This window comes from Suncus etruscus, chromosome 4 (assembly GCF_024139225.1).
Source record: "Suncus etruscus isolate mSunEtr1 chromosome 4, mSunEtr1.pri.cur, whole genome shotgun sequence".
NCBI lineage: Eukaryota > Metazoa > Chordata > Mammalia > Eulipotyphla > Soricidae > Suncus > Suncus etruscus.
The window spans coordinates 74,127,965-74,137,789 of NC_064851.1; the positions used below are offsets into that span (position 1 = coordinate 74,127,965).

Consider the following 9,825-nt stretch of genomic DNA (forward strand, 5'->3'; position numbering starts at 1 on the left):
TGGCTGTATATTTTTTGCTTGCTTGTTGTTTTTTAGCTTTGTTTTGTTTTTTTTGCAAGTAAAAGAGATATCAATTTCTCTTCTTGCTAAAATTAAATTAGCTGAATGACAGCCCAGCCCTCATCTTTATGTAGTTTTCAAAGGGCACAAGGAATCACCATATATTCAAGTTTATAAAATGACTAAAATTCAGAAGGACTCAATAAGTCCACCATTCTAGCCTGTCCAGAATGCACAAGAGGAAACCTTTTTTATTTCTTGGTCTAGACTCACACAATGAATGTGACTGTTAAATGTGCCCAGATATGTCCTGTAAGAAAGTTTCTTTAGTTTTACTCAGATCCATCCCCTTTCTCTCATCTCCATCTCTTCAGCTCAGCTCTTTACACTCTCATGATGGGTTTAACTACTAAGAAGCGCCAGGGTCTTGTGCTTCATCATGAGTGTATCTGAGATACAAAGTTCCAGGCATGAAGTCCTACATGACTTGTTGTTTGCCGGAGTATCATAAACTTTTTTGAATCTATCAGGTAAGAAACAGAACTGTTTTGAAGGAAAATGATTCTTTTTTTTTTTTTTTTGGAAAATGATTCTTAACTCTCTCAGAAAACTCTCACCTCTAATTTACCTTTCCCCAAATAATCTATCTAAAATATATATATGATCATGCATGTGTCTAGCAAAACTTCTCTATAATACTTACAAGCTCCTTCACATAGAATTCAGGTGTTCATGCCAGCCATTCACCTTGTCTCTATGTCTCCCTAACTACATGGAAAGCTCACTGGAATCCTTTGCACCAGAGCTGATCCCCAATCCTGAGTTTCTAAACACATCTTCAAGTTTTCATTCAAGAACTTCCCTTTACTTGGAATGTTTGACTAACATGATTGCTGAATTAATGTCTTTATCCTTCAGAATTCAGATCAATGGTTGATCTCTTCAGGAAATATGTTTGATCCTTCAGCCTGGATTAGATATCACTTTTCTAGGGTTGACAACCTTTCAGTATTCTCACATTAAATGGTCATTTATATCTACTTATAAACTCTGCTTCACTTAAATCAAAACTCCTTGAAATAACATATGTATCTTATTTACACTTGTGATTTTTCCAGTGACTGGCAGAGCATTTATGTATCAGTTATTCTATTAATTGATAAATTGATATAGGAATGAAGAATTCATGTTTACATGACTTGTCATTTCTACATACACTGTTAAAATTTATTTCTACTATACACATATCAGAATCTGTAGTATGCTAACTGAAAGAAAGAAGTTATTTTACATACAATTATATCACTCCTAAATCAAGGATCTCATTTTCAATTTCAAATTCTGTCTTCAAATGCAGTGCTCATTATATCATTATACAAGGATGACTCAGCACCTCTTTGGAACAATTGAGCCACCTGATGGGGAAATTGTCTATAACTTACTCTGTGCTCCATGAAGTTTTTGGTGATAAGTTTTAGCTTATCTGAGTTTTCACAAATTTCTTTTCTCAGATGTATATATCACATATTAATTCTTTTTGTAAGTGGGTTTTTTTAAATAGCTACAGAACATTGCCAAGTACAATATTATTATAAAATTAAGACATGCATGGTATGTAAGGCTGGGTAGAGTTAACTTCTCCAGTACCTTCTTAATTCACACCAATTTCCTAGCAAGCAAAGTATCTTTGGCCAACTGAGACTGAGATATTGTGAATTGATTCTTGCAGATACAGAAATCTGTTCATTGAACCCTACATTCTAAATTTAAAAATTAGCAATTTAAATGGTCAATATTCTACTTTTTCAGAAAGACTTGCTAAAGCATAGAGGGGATAGGGAACTTTTATTCAGAGTTTAAAATACTTATTTGTTGAACTTCTGATATCTTCTCATTACTACTGCAAAGATAATAGCATGATCATACTTTTATGTACTCAATATTGCCCATCAATATTTTTTCTCTGCTTAATATTTTTATAATTTGGTGGAAGTCTATCTTGTACATTTATTCACTGATTTAAAGAAATTTACAGAACATTTTCAAGTAAAATTTATCATAATGATATCTCCTATTGATAGAACCTATGTACCTATGTACCTAGAGAACTGAGCATGTCTTGACTCATTTACCATCTCAAACCATCTCAAACCCATATTTTTTAAAATGTATTTAATACCCCATTTTATAGATGAAACAACAAATATTCTGCAAGGTTATATGCATGTCCCCATTTATCAAGCAGATAAAGTAACTTAGTAAATAAATTTAAATGTGTGTACCATTAATGTCAAATACTACACTTCATGCTACTGCATCAATATAACACATGTAAGTACTCAATAAATATCATGTGCAAGGAATTAGTTGTAACTAAAATTGTATTAACCTTAGGATGTTGAAGCTATTTATAAAAAATGAAACTTACTGACACTACACCACCACACCAGATCTGATTGCATAAAATACTTTGGAAGAAAGTACTTTAGGGCTTAATCATATTACTTTCACCTCAGTGACCAGTGCATCCCTGAATGTTTAATTATGTCACTAGTTTTAGACCTAATCAATCTTTTTCATTAAAATCCAGTGAAGCAGACAACTGAGATAATTACTGAAGAATCATCTTAATTAAAAATTTTAACTTCTAATTAAAATTCATTGTTTATCTCATCAGAAAACAATAAGGATTCATGACAGGGTTGTCCTAGTCACTAATTTGTTAGTCTTTTTTTTTTTAGGTTGGACATAGATTATGAAGCTCCTACCTATTTGAGCACTTGTGGTTACATATCCTTGGTATTTTAGGAGGGTTTTAATTGTATCAGAAGAAAAAATTTAATAAAAGTATAAAACCTAGTGGAAACTCTTAGTGAAGGCCTGTAATCCAGTCTCAGCTAATTGTACAATTTTGAAAAAATTAGTTATTTAAACATTAATTGCTATTCAAATATATACTTATATTTGTAACTGAATAAAACTTCCTTAAAACTTTTCTAGCAAGTTTTTTATATTTTAAGAGATGGCGAAACATTCATTCAGGTCTTGGCAGCATAAGGAAATAATTGCTATTTCCCTAGATTCCCATTTCTAGAAAAATTCTTCTTCCCATAAGAATCATGCATCTAAGTCTCCAAAAGTAAGTCACAATCTCCTTGAAATGCTAGAAACTCCATGCATTCAAATAGTAAACACAGTCATGATGGGTTGTCCCAAGAAATACAGCTTCATTAACTCACTGCATTTGTGTTGCAGCTTCCAAGCATACTTTGTTGTCTTATGATTCATAACTCAACACTATCAAATGCTTTAAGTCACTATTCTTTTGCTTTGACAGTAAGAGACCATTCTTTTAATCTCACCATTGTAATTCATGAATATATGGCTCTATTAAACTTAATTATAGACCCAGAGGAAAACAGAGGCAGCCCTAACAGAGGGAGCCCAAGACAGACTAGCCATCAATTTTCTAAAGAAAACAATATTGAAGTAGCATTCATATTTTATTTTATGTTTCTGAGTACCTATGTAAGGAAATCTAGCCGTAGGGCAGGACCATGGACTGAGAAGTGTACTAGGAAAAATATTTGTATAATAAAGTTAGTCTTTGGAACTGACATATTGATAATTTTAAAACTAGGCATATAAGCCACACTGAAAAATTATCAAATAGAAATATTTAGAAGCCAAATTACTTCCACCAATATACCATGGTGATCAACATATCTCCTTACAAAATTAGAGTTGGCACAATAGTTCAAATAAAACCTGACTTATTCTAGGTAGGCCAACCCACTGAGAGTACAGATCTCTAGAGACTTCGCAGGGCAGAACTAGTCCCCACCCTGCCAAAGACCCAGCACTCCACCCACCGACATTGGGCTACTCATAGCACCAGAGAAATAGCCAACTCCAAGTCTGATCTCAAAGAGAATCAGTAGCTGGTCATCTCAGCTCCAAAGTTCCTGAAACATGAAGCGATATACAGGGCTGTACAATGCCTCCAAATTTCACTAGGTGACAACCAAGTAAAGCACAGAAAATTAGATGGGAAAGTTCCATAGAAGTCCACTAACCATAATGAGTAAAAATAACACAGAAGGCTCAAATTATACCTAACAGTCCAGTAAATTCTCAGTGATATTAGTAGCACCATTATGTGATATATGTTGTGACATGTTTATAAAGTAAATTATTTTGTGCCTACTAAGAAGCACACTTGAGTGGTGGGAGAGAAATGAGACATTGTTGGAAGGAAGGTCATTCTGGTGGTAGACTGGTGTTGGAACATTGAATACCTGAAACTGTATTGTGAACAAATTGTTCACTGTATTTTGAACAAATTTTTAAATCATGTTTAGTTTCAGACCAAAAAAGTAAATAAATTAGTGAAAGGACTAAACCTAGAGAATTAATATCTTGAGGTTAAATAATGTTCTCACTATCAAAAAATACATATGTATATATATATGTGATATATATACATATATGTATACATGTGTGTGGTAGAAAAGAATTATAATCTAGTAGGTACTTCCCACCCCCAAAATTTACTCAGTGCCTTCATTTTTAAATGAGTATCATTCCTAAAACATATACCAAACAGGATAACATTCAATTTTTCATAGAAATACAAGGTACATTTTCATCTGGGGTAATTTTGTACATAGCCCCAGATGTTTTCCTTTCTGGAAAATAGCAAACTGTTTAGTATCACATTTTTTTGGTGTAAGCTATGAGTACATTAAATCCTGTCTGCTGTACTGAGGGCCACCGTTATTACAGCTAATGTGTCACATGAACCTGCATTGTATATTGATGCTGTAGGAATCCATTCAGATAAATTACTCACTGGAAGAAGATGAGCTGATAAGGAGAGCATCATTATTTTGCAAAATGGTCAATGCAGGATGCTGTAAAATAAAAATATAACCAAGGGATGGTTCACAAACTTAGCACATTTTATGGTCAAGAGGTTGGTGAATAATATGCCTCTGGAGACGATGCATTCTTCCATCCCTTGCTGACTGTGACATGTAGGACAATGTTATGCTGCTGGAAGTGTCCAGTCACCCGGGTTAATTGGCTTATAAATTCTTTTGACACCAGAAATAGATGGCTTGATACACAGATATTTAAAACAAAGGAACACATGGTGCATGAACAAGGAAGATTCTCACACCCATGTTCATGCTACAAATTCTTATTCCACTATGATGGAAGGATAAGGATTACTATAATTAGAGCCACCAATTCTTGGATACTGTATAACAAGCACTAGGTTTACATTAATAAGTGATCATTAGTTGTTTGTGTCAACTTGATTGGATCATAGGATGCCCTAATATTTAACTTACCATTATTTCTGAGTGTATCTCTAAGGATGATTCTGGATAAAGTCTCTTTTGAATAGGGATACTTAATAATGCAGATTTTTCAGCCCAATGTGTATAGACCTCAACCAATCAATTGAAAAACTGAATTGCATAAAAAGTTAGAAAAAAAAACTTGGAACTTCTTGAGCAATTTCTTGAGCTAGGATTCTGATCTCTTGCCACTGTTATTCCTTGTTCTCATGGTTATACTATTTAATAGGGGAAAAAAACACTCACACAATAATTAACAATAACTTAATGTAAAGTAAAATAAATTGATCAGATATCTTTCTAAGAAACCCACAAATATCTGGAGACAATATCAAATACATAATACCACAAAACATATTTAATGCAAACAAAAAGTGAAATATCTCTTTGATTATAAGTATATTTATCCACCTGAACTTTAATTGTAAAATGAAGCAATTCTGCAGTAATTATAATGTAATATACATAATATTTGATATAAGACTATATGCCTGAAAAATAAATTCATTTGAGTAATTTTTTTGTGGTTTAATTTATTCTTTTGTTTTGTTTTAGGGTCACACCCAGTGCTGGTCAGGGTTTATTCCTGGCTTTACTATCCTCAGAAATTCACTCCTGGCAGACTTTGGGGGGGCCCATGTGGGATGCCGAGATTCGAACCATCTTCCTTCTGCATGCAAAGCAAACACCCTTCCTACACCTCCATGCAATCTCTCCCGCCCCTGTAGTTCTATTTTTCATAGTCACCAAGGAATGAAACCTAAACCTCAGCTTCGCTCTGATCTCAAGTTGTGTCCTGGCCTTTGAGGATAGAATGGGCGGATTGCAAACCACGGCACCGAAGACATGATGCCGAAGAGCATGGGGCCCTTGCCCTCTACCTCCAGACATTACAGGCGAGTAATTTTTTTTATTTTGGGGCCATACCTGGTAGACGCTCAAGGGTTTCTCCTAGCTGTGCACCCCTGGCTTGGGGGGACTATATGGGACACTGGGGGATCAAACCACAGTCTGTCCTAGGTTAACGTGAGCTAGGCAAGTGCCCTACCACCTGCACCAACAATCAAGCCCATTATTTAAGTAATTTTTAAATAAAATAAGGAGAAATCGTCAAATAATATATCTTTCCTGTTTAGAAAGTGAACATTTAACATAGAGAATTACTATTTAATTTCTTACTTATCAGCTAAAAGAGGTATAGGATGAATATAATATAGAATTATTGGAAGAAGGTTTTTATTTACAAATACACATTAATATTTTATTTTTAATATCTTTATTTAAACATCTTAATTACAAATCTGATTGTAGTGGGTTTCAGTCATGTAAAGAGCACCCACCTTCATCAGTGCTACACTCCCATCACCAATGTCCCAAATCTCCCACCTCTCCACCCCACCCCCGCCTGTATTCTAGAGAGGCTTTTTACTTCCCTCATTCATTCACATTGTTAGGATAATTCTTAATGTAGTTATTTCTCAAACTGCACTCACCACTCTTTGTGTTGAGCTTCATGTCATGAGTTGGGCATTCCAGCCCCTCCTCCTTTGCTTCTGAGAATTACTGCAAAAATATCTTTTATTTTTCCTAAAACCCATAGATGAGAGACTATTCTGTGTTGATCTCTCCCTCTGACTTATTTCACTCAGCATAATAAATTCCATGTACATCCATGTATAGTAAAATTTCATGACTTCATCTTTCCTGGCATACATAATATGCCATTATGTATATGTACCACAGTTTCTTTAGCCATTCATCTGTTGAAGGGCATCTTGGTTGTTTCCAGAGTCTTGTTATTGTAAATAGTGCTGCAATGAATATAGGTGTGAGGAAGATATTTTTGTATTGTATTTTGTAAAACCTTAGGAGTGGTCCAGCTGGATCAAATGGGAGCTCAATTTCTAGTTTTTGGAGGAATCTCCATATCACTTTCCATAAAGGTTGGACCATTTCCACCAGTAGTGAAAAAGAGTTCCTTTCTCTCCATATCCCCGCCAGCAATGCTTGTTCTCATTTTTTGTGATGTGCACCAATATCTGTGGTGTGACATGGCACCTCATAGTTGTTTTTATTTGCATCTCCCTAATAATTAGTGATGTGGAGAATTTTCCATGTGCCTTTTGGCCATTTGTATTTCTTCTTTGAAAAACTGTTCATTTCTTCTCCCCATTTTTTGATAGAATTAATTTTTTTCTTGTAAAGTTTCATCAGTGCCTTGTATATTTTGGATATTAGCCCCTTATCTGTTGGGCATTGGGTGAATAGTTTCTTCCACTCAGTGGGTGGCTCTTGTATTTTGGGTATTATTTCCTTTGAGGTTCAGAAGCTTCTCAGCTTAATATATTCCCATCTGTTTATCTCTGCTTCCACTTGTTTGGAGAGTGCTGTTTCCTCCTTAAAGATACCTTTAATCCCAATATCATGGAGTGTTGTACTTATGTGTTGTTCTATAAATCTTATGGTTTCAGGTCTGATATCTAGGTCTTTAATCCATTTGGATTTTGCCTTCGTACATGGTGTTCGCTGGGGGTCTGAATTCGCTGTTTTTGCAAGTGGCCAATCAGTTGTGCCAGCACCACTTGTTGAAGCTCTCCTTGCTCCATTTAGGATTTCTTGCTCCTTTACCAAAAATTAGGTGATTGTATGTCAGGGGAACATTCCTTGAGTACCCAAGCCTATTCCACTGGTCTGTCTTTATTCCAATGCCATGCTTTTTTGATAACTATTTCTTTGTAATACAGTATAAACTTGGGGAAAGTAATGCCTCCCATATTCTTTTTCCCAAGGATTGCTCTAGCTATTTGCGGGTGTTTATTGTTACAAATGAATTTCAGAAGTGTTTGATACAATTCTTTGAAGAATGTCATGGGTATCCTTAGAGAAATCGCATTAAATCTGTACAATGCTTTGGGGAGTATTGCCATTTTAATTACGTTAATTCTGCCAATCCATGAGCAGGGTTTGTGTTTCCATTTCCACGTGTCCTCTCTTATTTCTTGGAACAGGGTTTTATTTCTTGGAACAGGGTTTTATACTTTTCTTTGTATAGGTCCTTTACATCTTTAGGCATGTTAACTCCCAGATATTTGAGTTTTTGTGACATTAATGTGAATGGGGTTGTTTTCTTAATGTCCATTTCTTCCCTATCATTTTTGGTGTATAAAAAGGCCATTGATTTTTGTGTGTTAATTTTGTAGCCTGCCACATTGCTATATGAATCTATTGTTTCTAGGAGCTTTTTTTTAGAGTCTTTAGGGTTTTCTAAGTATAGTATGTCATATGCAAACAGTGAGAGCTTTACTTCTTCCTCTCCTATATGGATGTCCTTGATATCTTATTCTTGTGTAATCGCTATAGCAAGTACTTCCAGTATTATGTTGAATAGGAGTGGTGAGAGAGGACATTCTTGTTTTGTACCAGAATTTACAGAAAAGGCTTTTAGTTTTTCTCTATTGAGTATAATATTTGCCATTGGCTTGTATATTGAGAAAGATTCCTTTCATTCCATTTGCTGAGAGTTTTTATCAAGAATGGGTGTTGGACCTTATCAAATGCTTTCTCTGCATCTGTTGGTAGAATCATGTGATTTTTATTTTTCTAGTTGTTGATGTTGTGTATTAATAGATTTATGGATGTTAAACCATCCTTGCATTCCTGGGATGAAACCTACTTGATTGTAGTGAATGATCTTCTCGATGAGGCATTGGACGCTATTTGCTGGGATTTTGAGGATCTTTGCATCTGTGTTTAGCAGGAATATTGGTCTATAAATTTATTTTGGCAGCATCTCTGTCTGGTTTTGGTATCAAGGTGATGTTGGCTTCATAAAGCTGTTTGGAAGTGTTCCCTTTTTTTCAATTTCATGAAAGAGCCTGCCTAGGAATGGTAGTATTTCCTCTTGAAAGGTTTGAAAGAATTCATTAGTGAATCCATCTGGGCCTGGCTTTTGTTTTGGGGCAGACATTTGATTATCGCTTTAATTTCAAAAGTGATGGAGGTGTTTAGATATGCTCCTTATGCAAATTGGAAGGTTTGAGTCCAAAAATTTATCTATATCTTCCAGGTTCTCATGTTTAGTGGCATAGAGTTTCTCAAAGTAGTCTCTGATTATCCTTTAAATCTCTGCAATATCTGTAGTGATCTTCCCCTTTTCATTTCTAATATGGGTGATCAAGTTTCTCTCTCTCTCTCTTTGTGAGTTTTACCAATGGTCTATCAATCTTGTTTATTTTTTTCCCAAAGAACCAACTTCTGCTTTCGTTATCTTTCAGATTATGGTTTTGGGTTTCTACCTCATTGATTTCTGCTCTAAGCTTTGTTATTTCCTTCTGTCTCCCTATTTTTGGTTTCTTTTGTTGATCATTTTTTTTTGGTGTTTGAGTCACACCCAGCAGTGCTCTGGGGTTGCTCCTGGCTCTATGCTCAGAAATCACCCCGGCAGGTACAGGTGACCATA

The 9,825-nt window shown here is 35.0% G+C and overlaps 1 non-coding gene across 1 annotated transcript; it reads right to left on the bottom strand.

Moving 5' to 3' along the window:
* Positions 1 to 6,155: 6,155 nt before the first annotated feature.
* LOC126007702 (small nucleolar RNA SNORA57) lies at positions 6,156 to 6,310 on the bottom strand. Its single transcript, XR_007495196.1, has one exon. It is a non-coding gene; the product is annotated as a small nucleolar RNA SNORA57 (small nucleolar RNA).
* Between the last annotated feature and the right edge of the window lie 3,515 nt (positions 6,311 to 9,825).